Genomic DNA, 22,864 nt, shown 5'->3' on the forward strand with positions numbered 1-22,864 from the left:
CACTAATTACAGGTAAAGACATAAATCACAGGAAGGGATTGCACTATAGGTTATACAACAATGAGAGGGACATACATGCAATAGGAAGAGGAGGGATTGGGTATACATGTGACAAGATGGGTGGTTCCTAGATTTAGGATGGCAGCGCTTAACTTTGACCTGGTCTCTGGATCTCCATGGGAACCATTATCAGTAGGGTGTGAACTCCACCTACAGGAACCAAATCAATGACTGCAGGCCTGTCCATTGTCCTTAACAGCAGGGGGGGGGCACTGCAGTCTGGCCACTGATCACCCTCAGGGAAGATGCCTGCAAGGGTCTGACCCCCCCCCCAAAAAACAGACGAGGCTGGCTGTTCCCCTCAAGATTCTGGATCTCCGGAACCCTAAGGAGCACTGCAGGCTGCCTGAGTCAGAATCAAGGGAGCCCAGCGGGTTGGCGACCAGACTGAGCAAGAACGGCTGCGTCTGAATTCGAGTATGGGACACCCTAAGGACCGGAGGCAGCCAGAAGAATGAGCAACGGGTCGTGGGAGAAGTACAGTCAGAATGCTCCTCAGACGGCCAGTCCAAAGTGCATCTCGCGCACGAGGGCCGTGCTTTCAGGGGGGACTAGTCCCTGGAGAAGGGCAGAATGCTTGGGAAAGTCAGCCTGCAGAGGAAGACTCGTTAAGGAGCTGAGGAAGCAGGGCTGCAGGCACAGCAGTGGTCGGGAGGCTGGCGCAGGACTGGGCAGGGTTCCCTTCTGTCGGACACAGGGTGGGGGGTGAGTCGGACCGACTCTGCAGCACCTACAACAGCAGTAGCATCCTGTCCCAGCTGCGGTTACGGGGTAGCCACGGTGTATGGACCAGGCGCGCCAAGTACTTTACAGGCTTCGCCTCGGTCAAGGCCAGAGGCAGGATGCCTTGGTTCCCTCAGAGGGGGCTCCGGGACACCTCCCTCCCCCAGGTATCTCAGCCAGGAAAGGGGAATCTTCAGACACCAGCCAAACCAAAACGCACTGCCATCAAGTCGATGCCGGCTGACAGGAGAGAGAACTGCCCCTGTGGGTCGGTCCCTGGTGCTGTAACCCTTTATGGGGCAGAACGGCCCCTCGGCTTCTGAGGACTGGCTGGTGGTTTCCAACTGTGGTCTCCTGATGCCCAGGCTCCCAAGAAGGCAGCGGACACGGACCATATTTCTGCTTTTAAAAACATGTTCTTAGTGAGGAGAACAGAACATTCCTTCTTTGCATAGTTCTCTGAAACTTGGAATTCTGCTGCTTGTCGACTTTGAGGTCTGGTTTCAGTGTGTTTATTCCTTTCCTTTTAGTCCTGACACAAAGGCAGAATGCCAGACCAGATGCCCTTGAGCCAGTCCCAAGGCAGGGCCCCTCCTGGGCCAGGGCCAAGCTGTGCCCTGTGGGGTCTTCGGGGGCTGAGGTTTTAGAAGTTCATCTCCAAGGTGCCCCTGGGAAGACTCGGAGCTCCAGCCAGAGTGGCCTGGATGTTTTGGCTGGAGGCTCTCTGTGAGGACATGGTCAGACCTGCTGCGTGACTGTCACCTGCCTGGGGTCAGGAGGGCTGTCATGGTCCACTGGCCCTTGATAGCCAGTGGACGGCAGCTCTGGCTCTCCTCAGGGGAGCTGGAGGCCATCAGAGCAGGGCTTCTCCCCCTTGCCCCTGCCTGGGATGTGCACACAGTGGCCACGTGAGCTGCTTGGCGTCCTCAGGAAGCCGCTGTCTCACATGATGGGGATTGCGGCAAAAAAGAAAAGTGGGGGGTGAGGGGTGAGCGGAAGTACATGCAATATCAAAACCCACGGTTCACGCCAATTACGGCTACAAGCGTCTGCTCCCGAGGCGGCTGAGTATTTGTTCAGTGAGTTTAGATCAACATTTTACGTTGGAGGTTGTCAGTTTTTCAGGAAGTCCATGGTGCTTGTGATTCTACTAGGCAAATGGTTTCTAAATATTTCAGAAATGGTGCCAGAGACCCTACCGCCGCCGGGTCCCATCGAGTCAATCCCTATTATCAGGGGCTCCACTCAACTGAGCAGAATGGCCCCGTAGGGTTGCCGGTGGTGGCAGAGTGGTTCGTATTGAGCTGGGCTGCAGTACGAAAGGTCAGCAGTTCAAACCCACTAGCCACTCCTGGGGAGGAAGACAGGACTTTCTCCTCCCTTTGTCTGAGAGTGACAGTCTCAGAAACCCACAGGGGCAGTTCTGCCTGGTCCTAGAGGGTCGCCAGGAGTCGACATCAACTTGATGGCAGTGTGTTTTTCTTTTTAAATGTATTGTCCCCAAAAGAGCCCTGCAGCTCGTGGTCTTGGGTTCGGCTGCAGACTGGCAGTTCAGACCTACCAGCAGCTCCATGAGAAAGAGGTGGCCGTCCGGCCATGAAGAGTCACAGCCTTGGGGACCATGGGCCATGCAGGCCATTCGGGCTGCTCTGAGCACCAGTTGTTGTTGCTGTATCTTCATATGTGTGTACGTGTGTCCTTGGGTACCCCCCAATCGGCGGGGCTCTCAGCAATACAAGTCCAAGGGAGCAACCTCACCCTCGTGGCCGCGTCAGAGCCCGTTCTCAGAGCCGCAGAGTCAGGCCAGCTCCTCTAGAGGCTTCCTCTGCTTTCCCCAGCAGGACGTCCTTCCCCAGGGACTGGTCTGTCCTGACGACATGTCCAGAGTACGTGAGACAAAGTCTCGCCGGCCATCCTGGCCTCTAAGGAGCCCTCTGGCCGTCCTTCTTCCGAGGCCGAGCTGGACCTGGATTATCATCTAAGCGACCCGTCTCCATGCGACACCCTGCATTCTCTAAGAGGGTGGTCCCTGACACGTTGGCTCGCCCAGTCGAGCACTCGTACCTGGCAAGTGGGCAGCTTGACCCTCACTGCCAACAGCAGCGGTTCTCAACCCTCCTCACGCCGCGACCCTTTCACACAGTTCCTCATGGGGTGGTGACCCCCCAACCATAACACTGTTTTCATTGCTACTTCATCACTGTCATTTTGCTACTGTGATGAATCAGCATGTAAATATCTGATAGGCAGGATGTATTTTCATTGTTACAAATTGAACATAATTAAACATACTTAAAGCACAGTGATTAATCACAAAACATATGTAATTATATATTGTGAAATATGTATGTGTTTTCCGATGATCTTAGGTGACCCCTATGAATGGGTTGTTCGACCCCCAAAGGGGTTATGACCCACAGGTTGAGAACCGCTGTTCTAAAAGCTTCTAGTGCCAATCTCACTCATGACAGACCAGTGAACAGCAGGGGAGAAAGCCGGGGTGTCCTTGTTTTACCCTTCACGCACTGCCTTCGGGTTGGCGCAGGTTCAAAGCCACCCCATAGAACAGAGGAGAGCGCCCCTATGGGCTTCCCAGGCTGCAGATCTGTGTGGGAGCCAACTGCCTCATCTTCCTCCAGCTTGGGTCCCACAGTCAGTGCTCATGGAAGCAGCAGTCAAGAGATCAAAAGAGGTGTTGCCTTGGGTAAATCTGCTGCACAAGCGGTCTTCAGAGTACTAGAAAGATGTTACTTCAGAGTATTAGAAAGCAAAGGTGTGCTTGGAGGTGAGCCTGACCCAGCGTCACATGCGTGTGAGTTGGACACTGAATGAGGAGGACCGAAGGAGGACAGCTGCGTTTGGGTTGTGATGCTGGTGAAGAAGCGTTGGCAGGACCATGGGCTGCCGAAAGAATAAACAAATCTGCGTTGGAAGCACGACAAGAGAGCTCGTGAGCAGCAAGGATGGTGAGACGCTGTCCCTCATCCACTGGACATGCGGTCAGGAGAGACCAGTCCTGCTTGGTAACGCGGAAGGGCAGTGAACGAGAGGAAGGCCCTTGATGAGGGACGGACACAGCGGCTGCAACCATGGGCTCGAACACAGGACGGATTGGGAGGAGGACGCGGGGCCAGGCCGTGTTTCATCCTGCCGTGCACAGGTCGCTGTGGACTGGAACCACCGGGAAGCACTTAACAAATATGGAAGCCACCACTCTTAGGGCTGAGGGCCTTGAACGCTCTGCTCTCAGCCACAGTCAGTGACGGAACAGCGCGCTTTCTGGAGACTCGGCCGGTGTCGGGTGAGGCGCAGAGAAACGTTTCCGTCAGCACTGGAGGGTGCGCGTGGAGGGGTGGGCTGCGCTGAGTGGACGGCTGATGCTCAGGCCGAACGTGCCACGGTTCGCTGTGTGGCCGGAGCAGACTGCCCGGGCTCTCCCAGCCTGCTGGCCTCCAGTCTGACTGCTTCCACATCCTGCCCAGCACCTCTTCCTTGGCCACGCCTTTCCCCTCAGGCCCTTGGAGAATGACAATGGCGGGTCCACTGTCCTAGAATGGAACTTCGCGAGCACAGTCGTGTCTGCTGGCGTCTTTCTTACTTTCGCCTCTGGACATCTCCTGGGCCCCACGGAGCCGTGTAAACGGGACCCACTGCCCCCGAGCGGTTCTTCCTCTGAGAGACGCCAGAGCAGCTGCCCGGTGCTGCACACTCTTACCCGGAGGCCGGTGGGGATGGAGGGGCGTCCAGGCATCCATGGGAGTCTTCCGAGTGTCTCCAAGACCAGTTCTTTGGGATGGTCAACCACTCGCTCTTTCGCTCAAGATGGCAGAAAGAAGCCAATGGGAGCGTGACGCCACCTGGTTACCATTCGCCGTGCCCTGAGTCTGGTGACCATCAGGCATTTGGGGAGAAACAGACCGAGGGCCAGTCCCACGTTGAGACGGAGAGGTCACCTCCTGTGGTTACTCTGGGGGAACTGTCCCCATACTGGGATTTCCCAGGGCCCTGCCCGGTCCCTCAGCCACCCTGTGTCAGGAGGGATGCAGCAATGGGGAGTGTGGCTGATTCACTTCGCTCCATTAGGATCCCGGGCATCTCCTTCCCTCGGCTCCAGCTGTATTTTGCCACCGATGCCGGGAACTCATGCTCCCTCAGGCTACGGAGTGAAGAGAGCAGGGAGCGGACGCAGGGTCTTTGAGGTGGGATTAACAGGGGGGGTGTGTGCTTGCTTTTGAGAATCAAGTTGGCATAAGGACTGCCCCCCAGTAGGAGCCTCAAGGAGGCCAGAGGCCACCATGGCCAAGTGACAGAGAGGGAAGAAGCCACCAGGACCCCCCTGATATGGCATCCTCCAACCGCAGCCCCCTCTCCTTTCCCCTCACCCATTGTCCTCTCCCATTGGGTCCACCGTCCCACCCATGCGACCTGGAGCCGTGGGAGATCTTACCTGCTTCTTGCACAGTGGACATGGCTAGCTCCTCGTGAGACCTCAGAGGCCAGGAGGACAGGGCTGGGCAAAGCCCTCTTATGCTCCAGCAGAATATGGGCAGAGGGCAGCGTGAAGGACCAGGACTGCGTGAGGAGAAGGCCACACGCGAGGAGCCATCTCGGCCATGGGAGGCTGGGAGGAGCTGGGCAGGGCAGGCCTCCTCGGGGGACAGAATGTGGCCTCATAATCCCCGCCAGCCCCAAGATTCTCAGGTTCTGAGCCTGGAGTCCTGCGAGCGGAAGAGGGTCATGGGCCATGTGGAACATTCTAGAGGGAAGCTGCCTAATGCCAGTGCTGAAGGATTCCTTAAGACAGTATCGTGACTTGGGAGCGTGGGGGCCTTAGAGCAAGCCCCGTTGAGACAAAATGCAACAAGGCACTGGAGACAAGTCCTGGCTCAGAGTTTTCCCTGTGTCCCTAGAAAGTGTCACTGGGCGCAGATGAGGTAAGGAGCCCCACAGGTAGCCTCATTCATGAGGGACCAAGAACTAACAAACCAGGCTCGCTGCTAGCGAGTTGACTGCAGCCCGTGGCGACCCTTCAGGACAGGGTTGATCCGTCCCTGTGGGTTTCCCAGACTCCCCCCCACCCGCCACCTGGCGGGGCCACAAGCCACACACGCATCAGAGGGCAATCACCCAGCCATCTGTGTGGGCTGTCACCCCCTCGGGTTTCTCAGGGTGCCATCCTATGCCTTTCTCGTCTGCCAGAGGGGCGCCCCCAGAGATGGATGCTAAGCAAGTGTCAGGATGCCAGAGAGCAGGGGCTGGTGGAAGGCACCCAGTGGGAGAGGGCATTGCCCACCCCCTGGGCTATGGGGTCCTGTTTTCGTGGAGGGCTGACCCTCCGTTGGGTGTGCGAAACCAGATGGCTAACCTCTCTCGGTGCTGGAAGCGGGAAACCCAAGTCACGGCATGAATGTGTCAGCAGGGCTGGTTCCGGCTGGAGGCTTGAGTGAGAGCCTTCCACACCTGTCGCACAGCTTGTGGGGGGGTCTCGCAATCCTTGGCTTGTGGCCTCATAACTCCACCTTCACCTGATCCTCTGAGGGCACCAGCCACTGGGTTCGGGGCTCACTCTACTTCAGGATGGCCTCTCCTTTAGCTCACTGCCTCTGCAAAGACCCCCGTTTCCAAGTAAGGTCTGCTCTGCCCACACAGCACACTCTGCTTCCCAGCTGGGTGCCAGCCCTGGCCGACACACGGTCTGCAGCCTCGATGTTAGACTTGATTCTGGGTGTATTTTGTCTGCTGGTTTCAAAAGTGACACCAGGGTCCCCTGTTAGATCTAGTTTTGGGAGGAGAACATATGCCTGCTCGCCCCTAGGAAATACCAGGGCATCTGAATGTAGTGTTGTTAGCTAGCCTGCGACAGAGGAAGTGCATGTGGGCTTTCTTTAGTTGTTTGTGTTGGACTGAATATTTAGGTCAAGCGATCCTTCACATGGTGTCCTTTGATCCAAAGATATAGATGTTTGAACAAATTACATGAACTTGGGATTTGCCCCAAATATCACTTCACCAGTGGCAGAAACTGAATAGTCCCCACTTGTTCCCTTAAGAGGGCGCCAGGAACAAGAGTTACCGTACAAATGATGGAGAGCCGGTGGCATAGAAGCTACACATGAGGCCACTAACCACATGGTTAGCAATTTGAAACCACCAGTGACTCTGAAGGAGAAATATGCAGCTTTTTACTCTCATAAAGAATTAAGAGTCAAAAAAAAAAAAAGAATTAAGAGTCTCAATCAATCGCAATGAGTGATGTATTAAACCCCACTCACACCCCAAGGGGGACGAACAACAGAAATGTGGGAGACAGCGGGTGGTGTAAGATATAAAAATAATAATTTATAATTTATCAAGGGTTCATGATCAGGTGGGGGAGGAGCTGATACCAAGGGCTCAAATAGAAAAGAAAATGTTTTGAAAATGATGTCAATCTATGTACAAATGCGCTTGATACAATTGATGTTTGGATTGTTATAAGAGCTGTAAGAGCCCCCAATAAAATGATTTATTTGAAGAAGGAAAAAAAAGAATTGGTCTCAGAAACCCACAGGGGCAGTTCTACCCTGTGCCACGGGGTCACCGGGTCAGAATTCCCTACATGGCAGTGAGATGGGTTTGTTTGGGTAGGATGACCGGGCAGTCCTGGTGGCAGAGTGGGTTATGTGTTTTACTGGTAGCTACTGGGTCAGCTGTTCAAGCCCACCAGCCACTCTGCAAGAGAAATATGAGGCTTTCTGCTTCCTTAATATTTACAGCTTCAGAAATCCACAGAACTTCCTGTGTGTTCTATGGGACCTCTATGAGTTCTGTACAGTAAATATTCAAAATGGGTCTGTCAGAGTTCGAATTCCCTTATTAAAATATTCCTGTCTATAAGATAGTACAGCTTCTCCACCTGTGCACAGAACTTCTCAAAGGACATTAGAATTGTTCTTATCAAGCAGCTTGGAGTCAACTTCACCTCTGAAACATTTAGCATGAATTATCCAGTGACTTCTGTGTACTGAAATGTGTTCTGAAATGCTCACTGGATAATTTGAAGCAGAAAACTTTAGGTCTTCCAAACACTTATGAAAATTGCTATGAAGGCTTACGGTTTTGATACTAAATTGCCCTCATACCTTCCAGATATGTGCCTTTTCCCATTTTATTTTCTTCTCAGGCTGTGGCCCGGCTTTGCAGTATCTAACGTGTGGCCTCTTCATAGACCGCGCAGCCTCCCATACTGCAGAGAGCGCCCCACTGCCGTCCAGTCCACTCGAGCTCACAGTGACCCCGCAGCACAGAGAACTGCCCCTGCATTTCCGAACCTTTTCAGTCTCTTAAAGGCTGCAGAGCGACCGGTGGGTTCGAATCACTGACCTTACGCTTGGCAGCTCAATATATAATCAACTAGCCACCATGGGTCCAAATACAGCTTCTCTTGGAAGTGCCTTAAATAGCTCATTCTTTTTCAAATATTTCCTACCCTGTTTTGTCTTATCCTGTAATTTGTGAGTCTGAATTCCTCCCATATTTAAAACCAGGAAGATAAATAAATAAATTAGTATAATTTAATAGCTGAAAATACTGTGGAACACCACACCTAAGAAACGGGAGCTGATGCAGTCTAGCCAAGGCAATCTTCTGCTGCAGCGCCCCAGATAACCCCGGGAACAGATCTGAAAGCCAAAATAATCAAGAGAAAAATGTTGCTGCTGGTCAGCAGTAGGTGCCAAGCCTCCTAGACAGCGCTCATACTGATGGCGTTTGTGTGGAGGTTAACTGTGACAGTCCAGGTGGAAAATGCTCAGGGTGAAGTTGTTCAGTCGGGACACAGGCAGGCCTCTCCTTGGCCTTTGGCCTCTTATGGCAATGCTGCACAGCTCCCTTAGGACTGCCCATGAATGCCCGAAGGGCACGTGACACTCTAAGCTTCAACCCGAAGTACTCAGCTCCAGCTCTGTGGGGCAGCAAAACCCAGAACCCCTAACTGAGTGCCCAAGGCACCCACTCCACAAGCCAGCCAAGTGCTTGACTTGCTCTGTGGGCGGGCAGTCCACTGCTCTGCCTCCTGCCGCCGCCCTGGCTGGGCCTCTGCCACTCTCTGCTGGCACAGCTGTCTCCCGGGTCAAGGAGGCTCAATACGCATGGATCTCGGGGTCCAAAGGATGTGCTCACCTCCTGGCTTCTATTTTTGCTGATACTGAGATTCTCTCCCCACTCCCGTTCCCAAGAGGACTCTTTATACCCAGCAGAATGGCTATAACAATTTGCCCTGTTCACAATCCCTCACAGTTGAATGATATCTTCCCCCACCTTCTTACCAGACCCAACAGGAAGCAAAGGGGAGTCATTCGGTGGAAGCAACACGGACTATGGCTCAAAGGGCCAGAATGAAATAATGCACTGCCTTGCAGTCACATCTGAGGTTCTAGTTGGACATGGGTTTTTAAGAAGGCATTATTCAATCTAGTATAAAAAAGAAACAAACAAAAACCCACTGTCATGGAGATGGTACGGACTCACAGCGACCCCATAGGACAGGGCAGAGCTTCCCTGGGAGTTCCTGAGGCTGTAACTGTTTGTGGAGTAGAGAACCCTGTCTGTCTCCCACAGAGCTGCTGGTGGTTTCAAACTGTCAACCTTATGGTTAGCAGCCCAACTTGTCACCACTGCACCACCAGGGCTCCCAGTCCAGCACACTGGATAAAATGCTACCTGATTCTAGTTGGTATATTAACAAGTCCCATATGGTGAGTGGTATCCGGGATCTTAAAGTATATGAGTGGCTACCTGAGATTCAATGACTGGTCTTAAATCACCTAGAACCAAGGGGAAAGAAGGAAACCGACACACCAGAGAAGGAACGGGACTGGAGAGCCAAGTGTCTCCACACACCAGTGGTGCCTCCACCCAGAGAACAGAAGAACTAGATGGTGCCCGGCTACCACTACTGAGCACTAGAAGAATGTGAGATGCATTTTCTCACTTAAAAAAAATCATTTTATTGGGGGCTCATACAACTCTTGCCACAATCCATCCATCCATCCATCCATCCATCCATCCATCCATCCATCCATCCATCCATCTATCCATCCCTCCCTCCCTCCATCCAGACTGAATGGACCTGTTTGAAGCTGGGGAGGTCCCTGAGACCATGGTCCAGTTGTTCTTCAAACCGTGAAATGAAACTATCCCGATATCTCCTTTAAACTCAGAAACATAGTTCAGCCTAAAAAGTATAGCCTGTCACCCTTGATTATTGTGTTTCTTTAAGTTAAAAAAAAAGCACATAAAACCAAAGGACCGACAGCCATGTGAGCGCTGCTCTATAGTGGTTGGGGGCTGACAGATGAAGCCGATGGATACAGAACAACTAGAAACAGGAGGATAATGAGAATGCTGAAACAACCTGGAGGCCGGAACCAATGTCAATGTCCGTTCTCGCTCAACTGCGGCCCCGAGGGGTTTGACTATGGATGTAAATAAACAAAAGTCTGAAAACTGCTAACAGGTGTGGGGCACGGAGCTGTCTAACTCCATACCACCTGCCACCTGCCCGAGGGCTGTGTGCGTCGGGGTGAGAACTGACCTGATGTTGGCATGCTCATGGCAGGCAGAACTGGATCTTCTCGCATCCTGGTTTGGCCTTTGTTGCTCTGTGTGATGCATCACCTGGTCCTCTTTAGTCCAACCTGGGAAAGCACTCAGAAGGGACACGTATTTTCCTTTCTCTGTCCCTGCGGTCAGGAGCCAACAGCCTGATGTCTTTCAGAACCCACAGTCTGCACCACCTCCTTTCCTCCCCCGGCTCCTGGTGACTGGGTCTGTGTGCTCTCCCCTAACCCCCAGATGAGGAAACATTTCTAAGAGGCAAGTGACCTAACTGTCCTGAATAGCTCTCTCTACTTAACGACTTCCTAGGGCTTTCCCTGGACCCCAGAGCAGAAGATCCTTCAAGGTCACATGCAAGCTCAGGGTCCCATACAGGTCAGCTTCCAAGCCCACTCCTACCCCCAAGAACATCCCTCCTCTAAATTCCAACCTCTCTCACTTGGCATGGGGCCTTTTAGCGCCATTTCAGTTGCACTGTTTTCAGACCTGGGGGATTGGGGACGACTGCCCCCTTTGCTCCCCACCCCCTACTCCCACCTAATCTGGTTCCACACTCAGGCTCCCAGATCAGGCTGCCTGGTTTCAAAGTCCTTGCTTGCTTGATCTATGAACTGGGCCCCCATCTGTGACTCAGTTTCCTTATCTGTAAAATGGTGATGATTGGCAGCTTCCCCAAGGCGTTTGCATACTCACCTAGCAGGCATGAGGAAGAGTGGGCTGCAGAGCTCGGTGGGATCATAGGCGCCTGTGGATCTTCTTTGCAAAGACCCACTCAGCGGGGTGGGAGGGAGCTCACTCGCAGTTGCTTGAGCCACTAGGGAGCCCAGGGCTTTCCTCAGTTTGCCAGTCACTGCTGCCATCCTGTGAGCCCCCTAGCTGGGTCCCTCCTGTTGTCATTTCAGCAGACCTCAGTCTGCCTCCGGAATTTAACCAGCACCATGCCAATCCACCCTCAGTCTAACACGGGGCTCGACCGTGGCCATTTGGGGCTGGGTCATCTCTGCGTCCTGAAATCAACATAAATACCACAGGGTGGTTTTCATGGACTCAGAAACCCACCCCGACAAACCAGCCCAGCACCACCGCCAAACTTCCTGCCAACGAGTCAATCCTAACTCATAGCCACCCTGTAGGGGAAGGTAGACTGCTCCTGTGCCGTGGGTGTCCGACACTGTCACTCTATGCCTGTCATTCTCCCATGGCACAGCCGGTGGTTCCAGACTGTTGACCTTCTGGTTAGCAGTCCAAGACATAACTACTATGCCACCAGAGCTCCTCTTTCAAGAACCAAACTCATTGCCATTGAGTCAGTGCTGGTTCACAGACCCCGTAGCATCGTTCATGGGAGTAGAAAGCTCTTTCACCCACAGAGCAGCTGGGGGTGTTAAACTGCTGAACCGTCAGATCGCAGCCCACGGCTCCAGCATATGCCCCACCTGTGTCTAATCTTTTTTCTTGTCGCTTAGAAGTGACTAGGTTTAGGACCCACCCAACTCAGTCACGGTGTCATTCACATAACCTGTTTCCAAACAGGGCCACCTCCACAGGCTTCCATCTGCCCACCACACTCACTGCTGCCTGGTCCACTCTCCTGGCAGCCTCATGGCACAGAGCAGAGCTGCCCTGAGGGTGTCGTAGGCTGTAAACCTTTACTGGAAGGAGGCCTGGTGGCACATAGTGGGTTATAACTTAGACTGCTAACTGCAAGGCCAACTGTTTGAAACCACCAACTGTCCCGTGGGAAAAGATGAGACTTTCTGCTTCTGTCACGATTACAGCTCTGGAAACCCACAGGGCAATTCTGCCCTGACCTATAGGGCCAGTTTGGGTCAGCAGGGGCTCCATGGTTTGGGTTGGTTGGTTTCAGTCTTTACTGAAGCTGACCGCCTCTTCTTTCCCCCGTGAATGTGGGACCAGTCGCAGCACACTGTAACTGCACAGGGGTCGGTGAGAGACGCCATCAGCACAGCCGCTGCTCCCTCGGACGTCAGGCCGTAGGGTTCCCCAACTCTAATGTTTATTTACAGCTCTGACGCCAGCCCTCCCTCTCTGGTACCTCGCTTCTGGGTTAACTGTCGGTGGTGGTGGCCCTCTGGGACCATGCTGACAGGGACGTGGTTTATGAAGGAAAGAACAGGGTCCCCTCCCACCCCCCGGACCGGGATCAAGAGATGACAACTTGGATCAGGGCCAGGAGGCACACAAGGCAAAGTCTAGAGACTCCCCAAAGTGGAGCCTCACCCCACTCTCCTTCAGTGCAGGACGGGTCTCCCTGTCCTCGGCCTCTACTGCGTCTGGCCCCGCTCACAGCCAGCTTGGCAGCTTCCTTGGGCTCTCAGAGCTGCATCCCTGCAGGGGATTGTGCCATCGCCACCAACTCAGCCGCAGAGTCTCTCCCTGGCCTGGCCGCACTGGGCCTGCACAGGGACCCTCCTGGGTCTCCCGTCGTCTCTGTGGGACTTCCGTTTAAGGGATCCTCTCCTTTGAGGGGATTCTGCTCTCTCTACTGCATCTCATCTCTCCTGTTTCTTTTATCTTCTGCCACCTTTTATGTGGTTGGCTGAATATATGAGCACATTACCAGTCAATTCAAGGACAGCAGGGGCGGGGTGTGTGTAGGGGAGACACACTGGCCAATCCCCTCTTGGTAGACCATACCACTTATTTGTAAGATTATTAACCAATCCCTCCAAAACAATCTCACTGCCATCCATCCAGTCAATACTGACTGGTAGTGACCCTACAGGGCAGGCAGAAGTGCCCTGTGCCCATCCAAGATGGTCACCATTCACAAGAGTAGAAAGCCCCTCTTCCTCCTGTGGTTTCAGAGTGTCTACCTTACAGACCGCTGGCCAGCTCGGAACCACAGGCCACTGGGGGCCGATCCCTACCAGATGCTTAAAACTGACCCACCACGAGGCAGGCTGCAGGCCAGGGGCTGCTCAAAAGTGTCCAACCATCAGGTTGCCGACAGGCTTGGCAGGAGAGTCAATCAACCTGAACAACAGCTACACTCTCCCTGGGGTGGAAAATTAGGGCAGAGGCACAGAACTGCTTGGCCGAAATGCTGAGCAAAGAAATTCATTGCATAGGGGGGGTGGGGGAGGCAGGCAACTCAGTGACCCCAGTGCAAAACCACGGTCCCAAACAGGCAAGTGAACAGAGGCCCTCCGGTGGGCCATGCCCTTGCTGCCCAAGGACTGGCACAGATCTCCTGGGGGTCTCGGTTAGGCACTGCCTCTGCATGTTAGGTTGGGTTCTCTAGGGGAGCAAAGCCAGTGCTGTGGGTGTGCCTGGGCATGCGTGTGTAGGCGGAGAGATTCCCATCAGGAAAGAAATGGCTCACCTACTGGCAAAGCTACCAAATCTGCTCAGAAGGCTAAATGAGTATTCCCGTGACACCTGCCACCCCAATCTTCATCAGCAAGGGAAGAACGGCCTGAGAGCAGGTTGTCCCAATTGGCCATTTCAGTTTCATAGTAGAAGACTTGTTTGTGATAGTGCATCATAAAGCTTTCCGAGGGAAAGCAATGTTCTGTGGACCACGCTGCTTTTGTGTATGGTAGTTTTATATTACTAGATTTTTTAAACCCGTACTTTTAAATTGGAAAACTTGACCAAAATTTCACATCATTTTGAGACCCATTAAAACAAAAGTTTAATGAGAGAGACATTCCACAGTGGAAGACTGGGTTAAGTCCATGGATTGGATGGTCAGCCAGCGGCTTCTGACTCCTGTAGCTAGGGAAGCAGATCAACAGAAAACAGGAAGATGAAGCAGGAAGGCTGCAGGCTGGTGGTTGGAGAGGTAAATGAATCCGAGGTCGGCTGAATGAATCAGAGGGTTGAACATTTTGTCGCTGGCTTCTGGACGAACTAGATGCAGGATCCAGATCCAGAAGGAGGCAAGAGTGCCTTTACTCTGCTGTCTTCTACAAAAGGTCACACCCACACGGAGGTGTCATCAGGCTGCAACCTGATAGGTTGGACTCCACCCAGGAGTGTCCAGTTGACATAAACGCTAACCATCACACTACAGGGCAGTGGCTTTAAAGAGCAGTGCTGTGTCTTCAGAGCTTAGAAGCAAGAAGTTGGGGTTCAGAGTCCGGCTCTAGGGGGAGGGACTCCCTTCTTGTCTAGTTCAGTTTCTCTTAGTCGGCAATCCTGGGCGTTCCAAGGCTTGGAGACCCATCTGTCTCCACTGCCATCAATTAGTCTGCGTTGCTCTTTGTGCCACCCACAAGTGACCTGGTGTAGGACCTGCCTACACTGACAGGGAAGCAGACCTGCAATAGTGCTGGGCTGCTAACTGCAAGGTCAGCAGTTTGAAACCACCAGCTGCTCTGGGGCTGTGGGGTGGGGCAGGGAGAAAGACAAGGCTTTCTACTCCCATCACTAGTCCTGGAAACTCACAGGGGCAGTGCTACCCTGCCCTATTGGGTCATTACTGTGGGGTACAGAAAAAGTGCTCCCATCTTCCTAGAGGCAAAGTTCCTTTTTCTGGGAACCATGGATTATACCTTTTCACCACTTGTAGAAAACCCTTGCATCTTCTTATTCACTGCTGCTACTTTCTGTTTTTGTTTTTTTTTCAGTAAATGTGTGAAAGCAATAGCCTAAGTCTTAGGTTTACTTCCGTCTTGCCCCACTGTCCTCTTTAAAATATTATACTACTATTTTATTCCTACCTATCTGCTAATCCCCCAACCGGATCCCCACTTCACACAATTTCCCAGACTCACTGTACAGTCCAGCGGGGCGTACAATTGTCACACAGGGTGTAGCTCAAAAAGAGTTCTTTTCCTACTGATGCGCGATGGGCGCCATCTGTGGGGGTAAGCCAGCCCCTTGCCTCTCTACTCCCTTAGAGTTACCATCTCGGGAACTCACGGCAGTTCTCCCTGAAACCTTCTGGGTCTTTGCCAGTTGGAATCGATTCAACAGCACTGAGTTTGGGGTTTTTTTTCATTTTGCTGATGGGGCCCAATTAACAAAGAAAATCCATTTTTTAATCCTTTCCTGAATGGCGTCAGACCCAAGGTGTAGGTGGTAGGACTCCAAGGGGTTCCTTTTGTCTGTTGGGTGGGGGCACCTCCTGTCTCTGCTCCAACAGAAAGGCCACATGCTGGCAGCTCTAACCAAGGCGCACTGTCCTCTGCTGTGGAGTTTGTTCTGGCTCATTGATACCCTGCAGAGAACTGTCCCTAGGGGTTTCGGGTGGTGCAAGTCTTGACTCCAATGGATGTTCTCCTGAGGAGTAGCCAGCGGCTCCAACCGCCAGCTAGTGGCTGCCAGGAGCTGAAGCACTGCACCACCAGGGTTCATCGCTAATGCTGGCACAGAACTCGGCAGCAAACACCTGTATGAGGAACACCTGGCTGTCACACTTGCTTGATCTCTAGAACCAGATGGGGGCCAGGGCTACGCTTTCTCAGGCATAAAACCAAAATAATCAAACCCACTGCCAGGAAGTCGACTCAAGACTCTGACAAGCTTACAGGTCAGGGTGGCGGTGCCCTTGTGGGTTCCCAAGGCACAGGAAGCCCTCAGAGCAGCTGGAGTTTGAACTGTTAACCTTGCGGTAACCCACTACCCACCAGGGCTCCTTGTCTCACGCATGGGGGCTGCTGCGGACTTCGAGGTGTGGTCCATCATCTGTTCCTTAAGTTTGAGAGATTTGCAAAGTTTCCATGATGTTTTTTTCTCTCTTTGAAACAAAAACACTTCCTCGTGCAGGGCACCTTTAGCTACAAGGACCTGGCCACACGGGAGCTTCCATGGGCAGCTCCTGCCAGGCTTCTTCGGCCACATGTGGGGAAACATGACATGTTAGCTGCTTTACTTAGCGCCTTGTGCACCACCAGGAGACAGGACAGAGCTGGGGCTTGTTCAACTAGCCAGTGGAGAGAGGTGGGGCTGAGGGCTGCCAAGAATCCTGCCTTGGGGAGTGTCCAGCTAATGCTGACCGCCTGACTCACTGGCTGGACAGAGGGGAAATGGTTGTTGGCCAAATTTAGAGCAAAGAAATACCATGGGCCACTTGTGATAAGGCGACTCATATGAATCACAGCATTGAGAAAGGGGAACTAGAACAATGTGTGACAGATTGGGATGCGTCTCTCCAAAACATCTGCTAACGTGGCTGGGCCTTGAGTTGCCGTGGGATGGCGTTGCCCTCTGATGTGATCCTCCTCCATCTATGATGTGATGTGATCATCCTCTACTTAGTTTTATAAATCTTCACTTCAGGGATGTTCCTGAGGCCTGAGCGGGGCCAGTCATGCTAATGAGGCAGGACGTAATTTACATGATTAGGCTGTATCTTGAGCCCATCTCTTTTGAGATATAAAAGGGATTGACTTGAACTAACAAGGGGGAGTGGTAGAACCTACTATCACCAAGAAAGAAGTGCTGGGAGCCGAGGGCTTTGGACCCAGGTTCTCTTCACTGGGAGCCACCGAGCCTCAGGGAAGGGCTGCCACGACACAGGGAGATGTCCAAGGAATGCTTGGCCCACACGTGCCGAGACGGGACCTTCCTGTGAAGCCAAAGCCAGAGAGGGAGTCGCCCCTGGACTTCTAGCCACCTGAACTAAGCAAGTAAATTTGCTTGTCAAAACCATCCACTCGTGACAGTTTCTGTTACAGTCACACGAGGCGAGGAGCCCCGGTGGTGTGGAGGTTAAGCATTGGGCTTAGTGCAAGACCACCAGCAGCTCCATGGGGGAAAGACTGGGCTTGGTTGCTAGGAGCCGGCACTGACTCGATAGGGCGTTGGGAGTTTTGGAGTCTGGAACCTCACTAGGTGACCCCACACAATGGATAACATATCCATATACCCTCAGAGTTGTCACGAAGGGCCTGGTCACCCCCGTCTAGCACAGGAAGACCTCCTAATGGGGGACTAGAGAGGGCCAGGGTGGCCAGCACATGCATGTGGAGGTGGAGTGAGGAGAGGAGATAGGTGTGACCGGTCTCGTGCTACAAACTTTAAGCTTTCTCAGGTTCTTCTGATGGTTCTCACTGCGGGACCGGCCCGTAAGCTGGGGATCAGTTGATGTCCATCCTTCGGTTGTGACTGAGGAGAAACTCTGGGGCAGCCATTAAGGAAGTCACCCACTGAAAGATGTCCCAGGTGCGATCAGGGAGACAGATGAGGAAACAAGCAGAGCCAGGTGAGGGGAGGCTGGAAAAGGTACAAAGTCTGAGGGTGGGGCAGCCCAGGCCTCCTGCCACTGGGTCCCACCACAAGCTGACCTTTGATCCCCTGGATTAGAGTCTGGCAGCCTGACCAAGATGAGAAAGAGGCAGGAGGAAGTGGGGTGGGCACATGGGGCATTGGGAGGTGAGAGGTCTGACACGGTGGAGCGGAGTTAGGAGTGGAGAGTTGGTGGAGAGCAGAGTTGGGGGTGAGAGAGAAGTTGACACAAGGAAGGATTGGGGAGCGATGGCCACAGGGAAGGGCTGACTCTCCTGCAGCCAGCACGTCTGCCAACCCAGCCTCCTGCTGGCCTTACTCCCCCTCCCTGGCGGCCACACGCCATCCGCAGGGCGGTGGTCGTAGCAGGAGCACAGGAGACTGCCGCTGCTTTTCCCCACCAGTGGACAGTGGGTCTCTCTCAATTGCTGACCTCTTGGTTAACAGCTGAGTGCTTACCCACTATGCAAGCAGGGCTGCTTCCCAAGCCCTGTGCTGTGGAGCAGGTCAAGTCCCATAGCCTCCCTATGGCTGACGAGCAAAGCACTGCTGCTCCTGCACCGCCCTCCCAAAGCCTGCTGTGCTTGAAGTGCCGGGGCTCCTGCATGGCTGATGGAGCAGAGTGGGCAGGCGGCAGTGGTGCCCTGCTCAAAGCTGTGCCCCTTAAGCACAGCCTGTTGCCTATTCGCGGAGGGTCTTCCTTCTTTGCTGACCCACATAAACCGAGGCGGGACTTTAAAAAGGTCACAGGAAACGGAACCGAAAGACAATGGCATTTTCCCACACTGAAATGGACCCCTCACAGCGGGGAGGCAGCAAAGTCGGTGTCCAGCAGGGCCCTGCTCTCGGAAGGCTCCAGGGGGAGAATCCTTCCACATCTCTTCTTGTTTCTGGGGTTTCCCTTGGTGTCTGCCCTAAGTGCGCTCTCTAGAGAAGCAAAATCCGAGAAATGACAGCTCCTAGCTAGGTAGCACGAGAGTGCGAGAGCTTTACATCAAGGAAGTGGCCCACACAGCTGTAGAAGTCTGCGGGGTAGGTGTTTGGCCGGAAGCTTCTGATCACATTGCTGCAGGGGCTGATGAACCAAGATTGGCAGGAAGGTGACAGGCTGGTGGCTGCAGAGGCAAATGAATCCAAAATCCACAGGTGAGATGGAGGCTGTTGTAAAAAAACCTTACAAACAAACCCAAATACCAGGAATTTTTGTTCGAAGCTATGTTTGTAAATTTTTTTTTACAAAACAACGTTATCACCTACAAAGTACTACTCTCCATTACACTGAATACATTTGTCAAATCTATTCTTGGAAACATTTTCCTAAGATTTTTCTGTGATTTCATTCTCGGAAACATTTTTCAAACTCCTCTGTTTGGATGGCTGACAGAACCTCCCTCGTTTTTTTCTTCACTTCTATGTCATCAAATCGCTGTCATTTCATGTCCTCCTTCATTCTCAGAAACAAAATGAAATTGCATGGAGGGCAGGTAAGTAAAGTGTGTGAGGCAAGAGAGGTAGGCTGTTTTTGTTTTTTTTTTATACCAAAACTGGCGCATTGAGATGGGTGCATGAGCAGGTGCATTTTCGTGGTGGCAAAACCAGTCTCCTGTCTGCCACAGACCGGGCCTTTTTTGTCACTCACAGTTATGCAATCTTTTCAGAACCTCTAAAGAGATGCTTGACCTGGGGCAAAGATGTCTGACCTGGGGCAAAGAACTCCAAATGCACAAGTCGACATTTCCGTCCGTTTGGGAGGTTGACAGACGTCCAGGATGAGGTTTGTCGTCAATTGGCATTTCACCTTTTTGAAATGAGAAAGCCCCTTGGTACACTTGAGTGTTTACGTAACACTGTCCTGGTTAGCTGTGTTCAACATCACAACAGTTCCTGTAGCAGTTTTCCCGACCAGGAAACACAATGTCACAGCCACACACTGCTCTCTTAAATCAGCCAGCACAAAATGAGGTTCACATGAAGCTGCTTTTATGAAAAGTCCACTGCGACCAGAGAGCACCTTCCCAGGCAACAACAATGGGTGCACTAACTCTGAGGGAGTTGCTTGACGCTTGCCTAGCAGGAAAAATGCGTACTAGGGATGCTCCGCCCAGTGGAGCTTTTTTCCGGTTTTGGGGGGTACTCCCTCGTACTTTGGACATAGTGTAAGGAGAGACCAGTCCCTTGAGAAGGGCATCATGTTTAGTGAAGAGGACGGGCAGTGAAAAAGAAGAAGGCCCTCAATGGGACGGATGGACACTGTGGCCCAAATCAGTGGGCTCAGACCTCGGAACAACTGTGAGGATGGCACAGGATAGTGCAGAGCTTTGTCCTGCTGTGCACAGGGTCTCTACAGGTCAGAGTCGACTGGCTGGTACCCAGCAACCACTCTTTACAGGAGTGGAAAGCCTCCTCTTTCTCCCAAAGAGCAGCTGGTGGTTTCCAACCGTTGACCTTGCAGTCCAATGGGTAACTGTGGGGTCCTGGTTTACAACTGCCAGCACCAGCACCATGACAGGCTGCATATAACCAAAGTCTGGGGCAGGCTTAAGCTCTAATTTCAGATTCCTGGACACTGAGGTAATTCTGTCAGAGAAGGCATCACCTGTCCCAGACTGACCAGTAGGGAGCAGCGACCACCACTCCCAATTGACGAGTCAAGAGAATACGCACGGAACTACTCGCCAACCACCATTGGACAACGCTGATGCCAGAAGTTTTCTCCAATAAATTTAAAGAACAGCAACACTGGACTTCCCCCATCCCCTGGCCCCATAAAAGTCCAGGGAACAAAGAACTCGGGGCTGATTCCCTTTGGGACGCTGGGTCCCGCTGCGCTGGGCAGTGCAGGGAAAAAAGCCCTAGCTCGAGCTAGCAAATAAACTCCTTTTGCCATGTTTGCATTTCAACTGGTCGTAATTCTTCTGTGCACCCAAGGTGAGCTCACGTTCCCTTCCCCAATCTAACATAACCACTGTGTTCCCAGGGTTCCTGTGCTGTGAGCGACCACACAATGGAGGTTTGCATGCCTTAGCGCAGGCGATCAGGTGAGATCTACAGGCCAGCATCTGCCCAACAGCTCCCAGGCAGGCGGGGACAGGAAAGAAGGCAGAACGGAAAAAGCCAGCCGTGGGGATGGCAATCTCCACAAGGGAACCAGCTGCCTGCGGATCGGAGTGCTGACTGGAAAACGGATCTGCTCTGTCATGTTTCTCCAAATCACACTGGGGACGAGGCCAGCGGGCCGCCTGTGGGGAGTAGCGTGATTTGAGAGAAAGCACTGAAGGCGATGAACATGTGTGAGGAGCAGACATGGAGATGAGGGCCATGTGCTGGGAAGTGACAACGAGATGCTAGGCCTCTGGCACCTGAAAGGAGCCTGTGCTAGAAGGCTTTCCCTAACTTTCAGTCCCAAATGATGTGCTGTTTCTAGACTCTGAAGCACACCTGGTTGTGACCAAAACGGTCATAGCCCATCCATGGAGGGCGTTGAATTCAACGCCCATAAGCCTGAGTTCACACAGCTCCAGGGCAGGGGTCCTCAAACTACGGTCTGCAGGCCACATGCGGCCCACCGAGGACATTTATCCAGCCCGCCAGGTGTTTTTGCCCCATTTGGTTTTTTACTTCAAAATAAGATAGGTGCAGTGTGCATAAGAATTTGTTCATAGTTTTGTTTTTTTTTAAACTATAGTCCGGCCCTCCAATAGGTCTGAGGGACAGTGAACTAGCCCTCTGTTTAAAAAGTTTGATGACCCCTGCTCCAGGGTCACAGGCAGAACGGCACCCACCTCTCCTGACCCACAGTCTAAGGGTGCTGTGACTGGTAGTCCCTCATCCTGTGGTGGTGTGTTGTCAATTCCACCTGAGAGTGACCCTGAAGGAATGGAGTAAAAATGCCCTACTGTGTTTCCAAAGTTAGTGGCACTGTGGTTAAGCACTGGGCTGCCAACCACGAAGTCAGAGGTTCAAACCCACCAGCCACTCTGAGGGAGAGAGGGGTTGTTTGTTCTATTAAAGATCTACAGCAGTGGTTCCCAACCTTCCTAATACCGCAACCCATTCATACAGTTCCTCATGTTGTGGTAACCCCCCCAACCATAAAATTATTTTCGTTGCTACTTCATCACTGTCATTTTGCTACTGTTATGAATCATCATGTCAGTATCTGATATGCAGGATGTTATTTTCATTGTTACAAGTTGAACATAATTAAAGCATAGTGATGAATCACAAAAACAATGTCATTATAGATTGTGAAGTATTTATTTCTAATGACAAATCAATGAAATTTTGTCTTGAAGTGTGGTGTAGCGTGGTTAACAGTCTTCACACCGGGTACTCGTATGTGGGCATATCTGCAAGTGGGCGGACCCACCTGGAGACAGATGGAGAAATAATGGGTTGCGACACATTAAGGGGTGACCTACAGCCTTGGGAACCCTAGAAGTTGACCCTACTCTTCGGCAGTGAGTTTGGTTTGGGGTTCAACCTTTACAAGCAGACGTCTTTCTCCTTTGGAGCAATTGTTGGGTCTTAGCACCGAGCAATTAACCACTGAACCACCTGGCCCTCTTCTGTTAATAGTACCTTCATCCTTACCTGGGAGCCATCCCTTTTGCTGGGCTGGCCCTCCTGCTTCAGGCAGGTTCTCCTCGCATCTCCAGAGGCAGCAGTTGCGTGCTGGGCTCCTGGTCCGCTAAAACTCGGAGAAGCCGCCCAGAGCAGCCTGGGTCTTCTGCTTCCCACTGAAGTCTAGCTAGCTGCTCCGACCGCGCTCGCTCGCCGGGGAAGGGGAACTGGGGCCACCCTTCTGGCCCAACCTCGTGATTCCCCACCTCCCGGGTGGGGGGCGGGGCGCAGCCTCGTGGTTCCCCCGCCCTGGGGGCCACGCAGTCTCAAGGCCCGGCTACTCCCCACACGCGGCCCGCTGGCCTGGTCCCCACTGCCAGCCGACGGCCTTTCCACAGCAGCCTCCAGCGGTCCTACTCACACTGGCAGCGCCGCCCCCACCCCCCGCCCTAAATTAACTTAGAATTAGCTTTTCTGCCGCAACACAGCTTTGCCGCTCCCTTTTACCCAGCTCCCACGGCGTATTGCCCAAGACGCCGCCCGTGGAAGGGACGTCCTCCCCCAGGGCCCACGCTTCAAGCCCCACCGCCAAGGACGGAAGCCACCTGGACACCTGCTAGGAGTCCCCGCTGCGTGCCTCCCGCGCTGCGCCCGCGGGTCCCTCCTCAGGTCGCCCGGGCGCCCGCGCCAGGGAGCCCCTGAGCGACGCCGGAAGTGGGCGGCC

The 22,864-nt window shown here is 53.0% G+C and overlaps 1 long non-coding RNA gene across 2 annotated transcripts; it reads right to left on the reverse strand.

Moving 5' to 3' along the window:
• Nucleotides 1–905: 905 nt before the first annotated feature.
• LOC142462819 (uncharacterized) lies at nt 906–22,839 on the reverse strand. 2 transcript variants are annotated; one of them, XR_012787279.1, is made up of 5 exons: nt 22,171–22,839; nt 11,074–11,387; nt 10,358–10,460; nt 5,231–5,501; nt 906–4,939 (listed from the first exon to the last, which is right to left on the reverse strand). It is a non-coding gene; the product is annotated as an uncharacterized LOC142462819 (long non-coding RNA). The 2 variants fall into 2 exon arrangements; XR_012787280.1 differs by having other exon boundaries at nt 10,358–10,471.
• Nucleotides 22,840–22,864: the final 25 nt, after the last annotated feature.

The sequence above is a fragment of the Tenrec ecaudatus genome, chromosome 12 (assembly GCF_050624435.1).
Source record: "Tenrec ecaudatus isolate mTenEca1 chromosome 12, mTenEca1.hap1, whole genome shotgun sequence".
In the NCBI taxonomy this organism is placed as follows: domain Eukaryota; kingdom Metazoa; phylum Chordata; class Mammalia; order Afrosoricida; family Tenrecidae; genus Tenrec; species Tenrec ecaudatus.